The sequence below is a fragment of the Lontra canadensis genome, unplaced genomic scaffold, assembly GCF_010015895.1.
Source record: "Lontra canadensis isolate GAN:19392208 unplaced genomic scaffold, GSC_riverotter_1.0 scaffold342, whole genome shotgun sequence".
Taxonomy (NCBI): domain Eukaryota; kingdom Metazoa; phylum Chordata; class Mammalia; order Carnivora; family Mustelidae; genus Lontra; species Lontra canadensis.
Genome location: NW_022631336.1, coordinates 52,566 through 63,146, shown reverse-complemented (window position 1 = coordinate 63,146; position 10,581 = coordinate 52,566).

Sequence of the window (10,581 nt, the reverse complement as noted above, 5' to 3'; positions counted from 1 at the left end):
AAGGGAAGGAGGCTTTTGTATCCGAAAGGCACGGTGGGGCAGGAGTCCAGCCAGGCAAACAGGGCCCTGTGTTTATTACCAGTAGGCACATTCGTTCATTCATTGACTCATCATCTGTGCAACAAGTGGATTGTGAACACCGTCTCAGCCTTGAGCTACATTCTGGTGATAGACGGAAGACTTCAAGCAACTCACGGTCCAGAGGCACAGGTAATGCTTTCTTAACCAGGGCCCTTTTGGTTCTAAGAAACAGAAACCCATTAACCTCGTCCAAGAAGTGTGGGGAGGGGAGGCAATGCTGCAAAGGCCTGGTGAAGGGACTGCTGTCATGGAACCCAAGACAGAAGGCACAGCTGGCAATAGGAGGCTGAAAGCCCTCAGGAACCAAGTCTGCTCTTCCCCACCCCCAGATGGCATAGTCCCCCCACTCCTTGCTCTTGTCTCCCCTTCAGATCTGGCCCCTTCCTCTCCCTCTCAAGGTGCTCTGCTTGTCTGACCCATGGCCGAGTGTGGCCACCCGCCCTGACACTATGGCATAACTCTATAGCTCCATTCCCACAATTGACGGGAACATCCCTTTTCTCTTGAGAATGAATTCTTAATGGAGAGAATGAGACCAATCTCCTATCCCCAAAGGGCTATTCCTGAAAGGCAGAACCCTCTGTTGGAGGCTGGGGGGTGCGGTGCCTGTGGATTGGGAGTTTGGTCTGAACTCCCAGTCTGAACGGCTCAGGAAAGGAGAGGGGTGACATCACAGGTACTATTGCCCTTTCCAAAAAGCCAAGTGTTGGGAAGGGGCCTATGAAGCATATGAACCACCAAGGTACAAATAAAAATTCCATTTCTGTCATGAGTGCTCTGAGAATGCCATAAATAGGTACCACCAGAAACACTAACTCAGCCTGGAAGCATTGGGAAAAACAGAGCACGTGACATTTAAGTAGGATCTTGAAGGAAGAATCTTTTGGTGAGGGGGCTTGGTAAGAGGGGTAATAAGCAGGTTATAGTGTCATCCAGGGATAACGCTGGCAGGCTTGGCTAGAATGTAGGGTTCAAGGGGAGGACACGAAACAACCCAGAAAAGTAGACAAGGAGAAAGGTTTGGCCAACAGGCTCTTTCAGTTCTTTGCCAGACGCTAAGATGCAAATGAAAAATGTCCTTTAGCTGATTACATGGTAGATGCTAAGTCATGAGATCCATTTGTACCTACCATTCCCCCTTTTTGAGCCATTTCTGGGTTATCTAGATTTCAGGCTTTTATCAAGGGAGAGGCTGGGATAAACCAGAGGGAATGGGAAAGAGGGTTGAGAAGAAGAGCCTGGGAACCTGAAGCCCCAGGTGCTGGCCTGGAGGCTGTCATTCCTTGGTTCTGTGGACCTGCACCGCTCCATCTCTGCTCTGGACTAGTTTCCTGAGCTACAGATAAGCTCTTCAATGGCCTCAGAGGCTATTACTTCTACCTTTCACTCTGGCCTTCTGGAAAACATATACAAAAGTGATGTGTGCACCTGTGTGTTTATAGGCGTGCACGTGTGCATGTGTGTGTATGTATAACAACAACCTTACCTGACAGAGTGTTGCAGAGGTCCTTTTGGAATTCCCCGGCCCCGTGGCCTGTGTATTAGAGTGAAAAAAGACATTTCCAGCCTTTGCACACATGTTCATTTTCAGCACTTTTTACTGACTGAGCCACACGTTCCCACTCCCAGATTTATTTGTTACCAGGCTGATATTGCTGCTATAATAAGTAAACCCCAGGATCACAGAGGCGTAGCAGGATGAAAGTTTGCTCCTCATTCTTGCGATAATCCGATGAGGATGTGCCCAGGTAGCAGGTAGTTGTCTTCCACATGATGATCCAGGAAATCCACTTCCCTCCATTTTGCATTTCTGCCCCTCACTGAGGCCTTGGCATGCTCCTCTTCCAGTGCCAGAAAGGAAGAAAATTCTAGAAGGCACACACACTTCGGACTCCCTTGGCTCTGAAGTGACGTGCATTACTTTTGCTTGTATTCCATTAGGAAGCGCTCATGGCTTTATCCCACCCAAAGGCAAAGGAGACTGGGAAATACAGACCTGGCTGGGCAGACACTTCCCAGGGTCCACTCTGTTTTACAAGAAAATGAACCTTTATGAACGTATGCCTTCACCACAACCCCTCTGTGCTTAAACATAGATATTTTTAATATCAATGGCAAGAGCCATCTGACCTATATCTATGTGAGGCTTTAGAGGTTATAAAAAGCCTTTTATATACATGTGTTTGAGCTGGATAAAAACCACAGAAATAGATATTATTCTCATTTTATCACTAAAATCCTGAGTGGATAAATGATTGCCAGGAGCACCTAGTTATTAGAGGCAGGACACAAACACAGGTCTTCTAATTCCAGATCTAAGCTCTTCCCAGCATATTACAACCTCTGATGACAAACACCAGAAAAGAGTTTGAGGCCTCCAGGAGGCAGATCTAGCCAGTGAAGGAGCTCCTTGAAAGCAGCCAGGGGCCAGGAGGGAAGGCAGAAGAAACCAGCCAGCAACTGGCCCTCTCATTCTCCTTCAGTTCCCTTCTCCTCTGTCTCCATCCTTGCTGAGCAAGGAGCTTCCTCAAGAGGCAGCTGAATGGACGGATGTTCCAGTAAGAGCCAAACTGGTAGAAATTTCCAAAGGGTAGAAAATTACACAATGGTAAAGTGAGCTGGATTGAGGTGTCAAACTACCATTCATAATGGAGAATTACCTGGCCCCAGGAAGGGGGTGATTCAAAAGACATCTTCTTGGGAAAGAGTATCCAAAAAAGATTCCTGGAAAACTGCCCTAGTAGGTAAATCCTGTGACATTTATGACACTTGCAGAAGAGAACAGGCTATCAAACTTTATAAGAAAAGAGATTAGCCTTGACTCATACTCAAAGGAATTCATCATTCTTTCTTAAATATCTAGAAAGGAGGTCACCCAAGGGAAACTCTTCTGGTGCCTCAAAGTGCTTAAACTCTGATGTCCAGTCTTAGTCCTTTTGCTGTGTCTCACATTCTTCTGACCACATCAGCATAGCTGGTTGTCACTCCATTTCTATGCCATCCCTCTTATTAGAACCATGGATTACATGAATGGGGTTTCTTCTACCTTGTGTGGTAACCATTCACTCTTCTGCTATGGTAAATGCCTCTGGCTTGGATCCTCGTTCAATCAGTTTCTCTTTCCATGACTGTAGGGCAGCAGTTAAAACCTGGTGGCCATGAAGCTTGATGTGTTTGATCAATGAAGGGTTTTTTTTAAGTGGAATAATTGTTAATGTTTTGAAACAAAAATATATTGTGTAAAAATGTGGACTTGGGTTTCTTTGGCCATACTCTATGGGCATTCTCATGTGGCAACAATCCAATGGAGCTGATAACTGGCTACCCCGTATAGAGAGGGTTTATGTTCTCAGTTCACTAGAGCCCCTACCCAGTTCACCTCTCTCATTCACATGACTCACCTGGCCCCTGGAACCATCTGTGCGGTGACACCTGCTATGGGGTCAAGGCTTCAGGTACTTGCATTTTGGCTTTTCACATATTGGTGCTACCATTTCTACCCTTTTGATGGTAGACTCTCAGCCGGAATCTCATCTGGGTGAGGTTCTTTGCTTGGTGGGATAACTCAAAACTTCATTCCCATAAAATTTGAATTCTTGATGCATTGCTCTAGTTTTTAATGACCAGTTCTTTCAGGCAAGGGACTATGAAGAAGCACTCCCCATGAATCCCCAGAGTCCAAACATAGTTCTTCTTTATCTCGTTGTATAGCAACAAACCAATTTCCCCCAAGTAATTGGGACAATCGCCCCACCACTGCAGTGATCTTCTCTGCTTATTGGTTTATTGGCATAAAGTGCCCTAAATGAGTATGGGGCAGGCTCAGCTTCCAATCCATCAGAGACATAACTGTGTTTTCTGGTGGAAGCACTTCTCCCTTGGGCATTAGGGCCTTCCAACCTACTGAGCCCAAGGTTGTAGGGACACAAAGCAAAACTCTTCAAGGGATTTATTAGGCATGATAATGAGAAGGATAACCTCCCTCCCCCATCTCTACCTCTTGGTCTCCAGGCCTATGTATCTGGTTTAGGGGCAGTCAGCACTATCCGTTGATCTCCAGTTTAAAGCTTAAGTGCACTCAGTAAGATAGCATCCCAACTTAAGACATTATTATCTCCTAGCAGGTGCTGTATTTGAGTCTACATCAGGTCATTCCAGTATTATGTAAAGCCAGCTACCTTTGCATAATGGGAAATGTGCTAAAACTAATGCCTGTGATCAGAGGCAATATTGTGAAAGATATCATGGCAATGGATAAGGCATGCTGAAGTCCATGAATGGAGATGTTAGCAGAAATTCTATGGGTAAATCCACACCCAGAATTTGTGTCCCTTCCCGTGAAGACGAACTGCTACCTCCTCCATGATGGGAATGATACAATGTAATCAACCTCATACCAAATAACTATCTGATCATTGTGGTATATAGTATTGTATGAAGGGCTTATCAGTTACTATTAGCACGTTGGCCATTCATCCATGCATGAGTCAGATGAACCTTGTTGATGGGGCCCATGTACTTGAGCTCAACCATAGTCTCTATCTCTGTTGCCACGACCATTTTATACATGGTCCACAGAGCAAGCATCAGAGTGACTAGGGAAAAGGCCAGCTAAGATCCACAGGATGAGTCAACTTGTCCTTTTGATTACTGAGAGCCTCCACAGCCATGATTGGTTTTAGGATGGCATTCATGTAGAACACTAGTATCTTCCAACGCTTCAGTGATCCAGACACCCATTATCCACTGCATGAGTCAGTGTAGATCCATAGTTCAGGCCAAAGTGGACAATCACATACACTGCCTGATGTTCTGTCCCCTGGGAGGATTTCCATTCACCAGTCTTTGAGGACCATCCAAGTGGGGCTGCAGCATGGTGCTGTCCACTTCTGGCTGGTGCTGTCGTGCTGTGCAGATCCAATCCTGAACTGGGTTTGTGCTTTGTCCTTATTCATAAACTGATTTCAGGGAATTCTCTGTGAAACCATAGTGTGGTTGATGGATAGGCTACAAAGCTGCAGATACAGGAGTGTAAGTCACCTGTTTTTGCAGCTTACTGGCACCCTCTTGACCTGAATGGCTTTGGACTCAATATCTGTACCTTCCGTTTTATAATGGAATGCTGCCTTATAAGCCTTGATTTTGTGTTTTTTTGGGGTAAGGCACCAGTTGTCCATGGGTAATTTAAGTCACATGTCACTTGGTTTCTTCCCCACCTGTGTCCTCAAGAGAACTAATAATATTGAGCATTTACTTAACAGAGAGACTTGGGCTTGGTCCATATTCCTGTCCTCCCAGTGCCTACAGGAGAGGAGGGACTGCTTTAGAGTTTCCTGGGGGAACATCCACTTGTCCATGTGCATATTCATAGCTTTTCATTTGTCTTTTTCTCCTATGTATTATGTCTAAGGTCATAGGAGACTCAGGTGAATCAACAGTTTTTATAATCATTGTTATAGTCCTGGTGCCTAGGTTCTAGAACCACTTGCTCTCCCAATACCTTTCCCTCCACCTTTTATCATGCTAACTTCAGTGATAATTTGGATTAATATGATGCTACCATCCACCATAAGCTATCATTGTCCCCTTTGCCCTCATCGAGGAAGCTATCCCTGAGCACATGACCAACCCAAACCCAGAGTCCCACTGTATGAGTTTGTCTCCTGGGTCCACTTCCACCATCCATTCTGTATCAGCTAGAATCCCCATAGAAGCAAATGGAACATTGAAATTGCGATAGTCCAAAGGTGTGGACAGTGTTGGAAATCCAGGACCAGCAGAGACTGGAGCTGTAACCACCTGTTGGCACATGTTTCAGGAGAGAAGAGGTTTTTGGAGTGAGAAGGAGAGTCATGTAGATAAGCCTCCTTGAGGGGAGCAGTTTAAGTGGAAAAACACAACCAGCCCAAGTCAACCTCACGGGAAGAACCAGGAGAGTAAGTGTCTTGTCCTCCTTCCTTCCCAACTCCCCATCCCTGTTTCCTGCTGGACTCCTGGTTATCCAGAGGAGAGAGGAATTCCAAAGATGCAGTTCATACAAGCTGCCTCCCATGGTAGAGCAGACAGTGGGTGGAGAAGGGGAAAGAGTACCACTAGAGAGTCAGGCAGGCAATTTCTGGCATGCCATATAGAGCTGTTGCAATGATTTTATGAGAGAACGAACCTAGCAAAGTACCTGACAGATAGTAAGCATTCACAGGTGAAGACACTGATGAAGCCCAGGGAGGTGATGCTAACTGCTCAAGGACACACAGCCAGTTCCTAGCAAAGCCAGCTGGGGACTCCCATACTTGAAGCTCTCTCCACTGCCCCTCCTTGCCCTGATATTCCACGTGGCTTTGCTACTGACATTAAGTCGTCCCTTCACTCTTAGCTTCTCCTCAAGGAGTTAACTCCCTACAATACAGCCCCTCACCACACCTTTTTGCAACAGAATACACATCTCCTCATGGTACTTCTGCCTTATTCCCCTGCCTCAGCAAATATATCTCATTAACCCCCTCCCTAAACATCTTACATTTTAGATACGGACATTATGTAGTACTCAACATCGCAGTAGACACACTCCTTTTTACATGGATAATGGACTTCCCCATTAATGTACATCATACCCCTCTTTAGATTACCATATTAAGTGCTATAAGAATACTAAATTAAGGGCCACAAAAAAGTGGATTCTAATTCCGGCTCTTCCATAAGCTGTCTGCTCTGGAGAAGGCCCCTTCACATACGTGGTCTTACATTTTTCATGCATAAACATTAGAGCAGGTGATTTTCCAGGCTCCTCCTAACATCAAAGTTCACTGATGGTGCAGAGGAAGAGGGGGAGGAGGAGAATGTGTAAGAAAAGAATATTTTTCCATGCAGAAGTGTTTGTACCAGGCACTGTGCCCTGTACTTTACCCTCATGAGCTCACTGAACCACCAGGGCCACCCTGTGAGAACGGATTATTAGCCCATTTTACAGATGAAGGAACTGAGAGCAGAGAAGCGATTTGCCCAGAGTCACCCAAGTACTTTTTAGCAGCATCAGAACATATACTGGAATCAGATGATACTGGAAACCAAACTCTAAACCAATGATTCTCAAAGGATAGTTCCAGCACCAACAGCATTACCTAGGAATTTATTATAAATTTAAATTCTCAGGCTCCACCCTGACTCCCGACCACTGGGGATAGGTCCCAGCAAACCGTGGTTAACAAGCCCTCCAAGTGAATGTGACACCTGTTCAAAGGTGAAGTCCAATGTTGCAAACTGTTATGCTCTACTGTTTCCCTTCCCGATTCTTTCATCATATACATCTCATTACATGCTCAAATATGCAGATAGCAATACAGCTCTGTAAACACAGCCTCAGTGTCTTTCTATTTGTGTCTCCAATTCTACCTTCAAATGTGCTGATTGCATAATTCTTCCCATGGAAACATCTCAGTATCTCTCATACACCCTTTATTTATTTTTTTTCAAGATTTCATTTATTTATTTATTTGACAGAGAGGTACACAGGGAGAGAGGGAACCCAAGCAGGGGGAGTGGGAGAGGGAGAAACAGGCCTCCTGCTGAGCAGAGAGCCCCAATGCAGGGCTCGATCCCAGCACCCCAGGACCATGACCCGACAGGACCCCAGGACCAGGACTCGAAGACAGACCCTAAATGAGTGAGCTACCCAGGCGCCCCTCTCATACACCCTTTAAATGCTTTACTGTAACTGCCCTCACTCAGGTTTGCAAGCTATTCTAAGCCTTAAGGTGGTAGTTCCCGTCTTGCAGAAGGAGCAGACATGAATGATTACACCCAGCAGGGATATGTGCTTGGAGGGATGTAGGAAGCAGCGGCATTCAATTCTGAAGCAGAGCGAAATGAACAAAGAAGGTGGGGATTTTTTCCATACAGAAGCAATGCTTGGGTAGAGTTTCCAACATGAACAAGAAGAATAATTATTGTTATTGTGGGGATATTTTTGTTTGAATCTTAGTTCTTTTTTTGAAAAAAAAAAAAAATCGAACAGAAAGAAAATCTTTTCACCAAGTCAGAGATTTTCGCTAATCCCCCCTCCCCCGCCATGATAAATTAAGAAAAGACCTTAAAATAGAGACTCCAGTTTTAACCAACTCCCCTCTGAAAGCTCAGGGAGGTGGCTGAGGTAAGAATGGGGGGTTGGGGAGCATTCAGGAGGAAGCATTGAGAATCAGATGGGGTGAACCAAGTTTCGAAGGGTGAGGCATCAATAAAGATGGATGAGGGCACCCATTTCAGGTAGTTTAGCAATGCTATAGGGAGAAGCAATTGAGAGCAGGGAGTGGTTCATTTGTGAAGAACTGGGTTCAAGTCCTGCTCTCATTTGACTAGCAGATTGACCTTGACTATGTCACCCAAGGAGCTCAAATGTTGTATTTTTCACTCAGTTACACACTTAAGATACTGTTCTCTACTTTAGAGTTTAGCGGGGGGGGGGGCGGCGGTTAAAATACATAACTGCTGTAATTTATGCATTATTCTGTGATTATTTATGTTGTTACTAACATTGCTGCTGTTCCAGGAGAAGACATAAATTTGAAGGCCTTAAGTAGCAGGTGGGACAGAGCATGGCCACCTACGACTTGTGGAGTTTGTGGGATGTGGAGATAGCAGGGTTAACGAGATGCCCACCAGGGCAGCAAGCAGGGTTAACCAGATGCACACCAGGGCAGCATGGCAATAGCACAACAATGGAATTGTCTGTTTTTGCAGGAAAGTGTGCGTGGGAGGAGGGACTGAAGATCATGGCTAGACCAAGAAGCTGAGTTTCTCGGACTTAATGGAGGCAACTGGATTTACCCCAGAAGCTACTGTGTTACTCTGCTCTAATCTGCCACAATTAAAAAAATACCACAGGCAAGTGGGTTAAACAACAGAAGTTTATTTTCTCCCAGTTCTATAAGCTAGACGTTCACGGTCAAGGTGCCATCAGGGTTGGTTTCTGGTTTGGCCTCTCTTCCTGGTTTGCAAATGGCCACTTCTTCATTGGGTCTAAGTGGCCTTTTCTCTGCTCAGACACATTCTCTGGTGTCTCCTCCTCCTCTTCTTCTTCTTTTAAGATTTTATTTATTTACAGAGAAAAAGAGAGAACACAAGCAGGGGGAGCAGGAGAAGGAGAGACAGACTCCCCACTGAGCAGGGAGCCCAACACAGGGCTAGATCCCGGGATCCTGAGATCATGACCTGAGCCAAAGGCAGACACAGCCCACTGAGCCACCCAGGCACACCATCTCCTCTTTTTCTTCTAAGGACATCAGTCCTATTGGATCAGGGCCCCACCTTTATGACCTCATTTACCCTTAATTACCTCATTTAAGGGACCATCTCCAAATACAGTCAGAGTGGAACTTAGGGCTTCAATACATGAATGTTGGGGGACATGATTCCGTGCTGTCCCACGGTGGGACTTTAAGGACAAGAGTACCATGATCCTGTTTGCCTTTTCCTTAAGTCTGTCCTAGCCATCCACGTGGTGGGTGGTGGAGGTGGGGAGTGGAGACCAGCGCCGTTCAAGCTGTGGACTAGCAGGAGGCAGATGGAATGGCGGCCATGCGGGTGGAAAGGAGGGCACAGAGAATTAGAAGGGGGACTCACAGGAAATGTGACTGCCAGGAGGGACAGGGAGAGGTGGGTGGGGCTGATGGGTCCAGTTCTAGGCATGCTGAGTTGTCGGGCTGGTGGGCACCCAAGGGGAAGCATCCAGGAGCCCGGACTCCGCAGACACTCAGGCTGGGGTCTGAGACAGGGACAATCTCAGTAGCAGATGCTGAGTGCAATCACAAGTCTCCTGAACATCTATTCCAGGCGGAAAAGAGCCCACACGCCACCCTGCAAAACCTTCTAGTCACAACTGTGAAAACCTCAACCACCAACAGCCTAGTGCAGAAGCCCGTTAGCCTAGCTCTAGTTTGTTTTTCCAGTTTGAGGTGCCCCCTTCCTCCCACGCCTCTTCCTCCCCCCCCCCCGCCCCCCCATGCTTTTCCCCTGGGGCGAGCCCATCAGCCTCTCTCCAACATGCTTCTCATCACTTCCTGCCTTTCTCCTCCCTCCCCTGCGTACCTCTACCTCTTCCTCGGTCTGCATCCGACCTCCCCCTCCGCACTCACATCTCTGCACTTGATTTTCTTCTTTCTTTCCTGCTAATGGTCCTCACCATGTGGAGCCCCTCCAAGGGGCCTTCCCACACCCGCCGTACTTGCTGAAGGTGTATTTGCCACGTCTCCTGGTCGGGACTAGCCCCTCTTCCCTCGGGACTAGACCCCTCCCTCTCCGCGTGCATCTCTCCCTTCTCTGAAACACAGGAGCCTTTCAAGCAAGGACAACTTCCCTGGGCACGGCACGGCACAGTCTGGTCAGAAAGAATCTAGGTCCGTGGGGGCAAAGGGAGCCACTCAGAGCCAAGGGTGGTGGCTCAGTGGCTAAACCACAGAAGCTGATCTCTCAGTCCAGGACTTGTCCTGAGACACCTGGGAACCGACA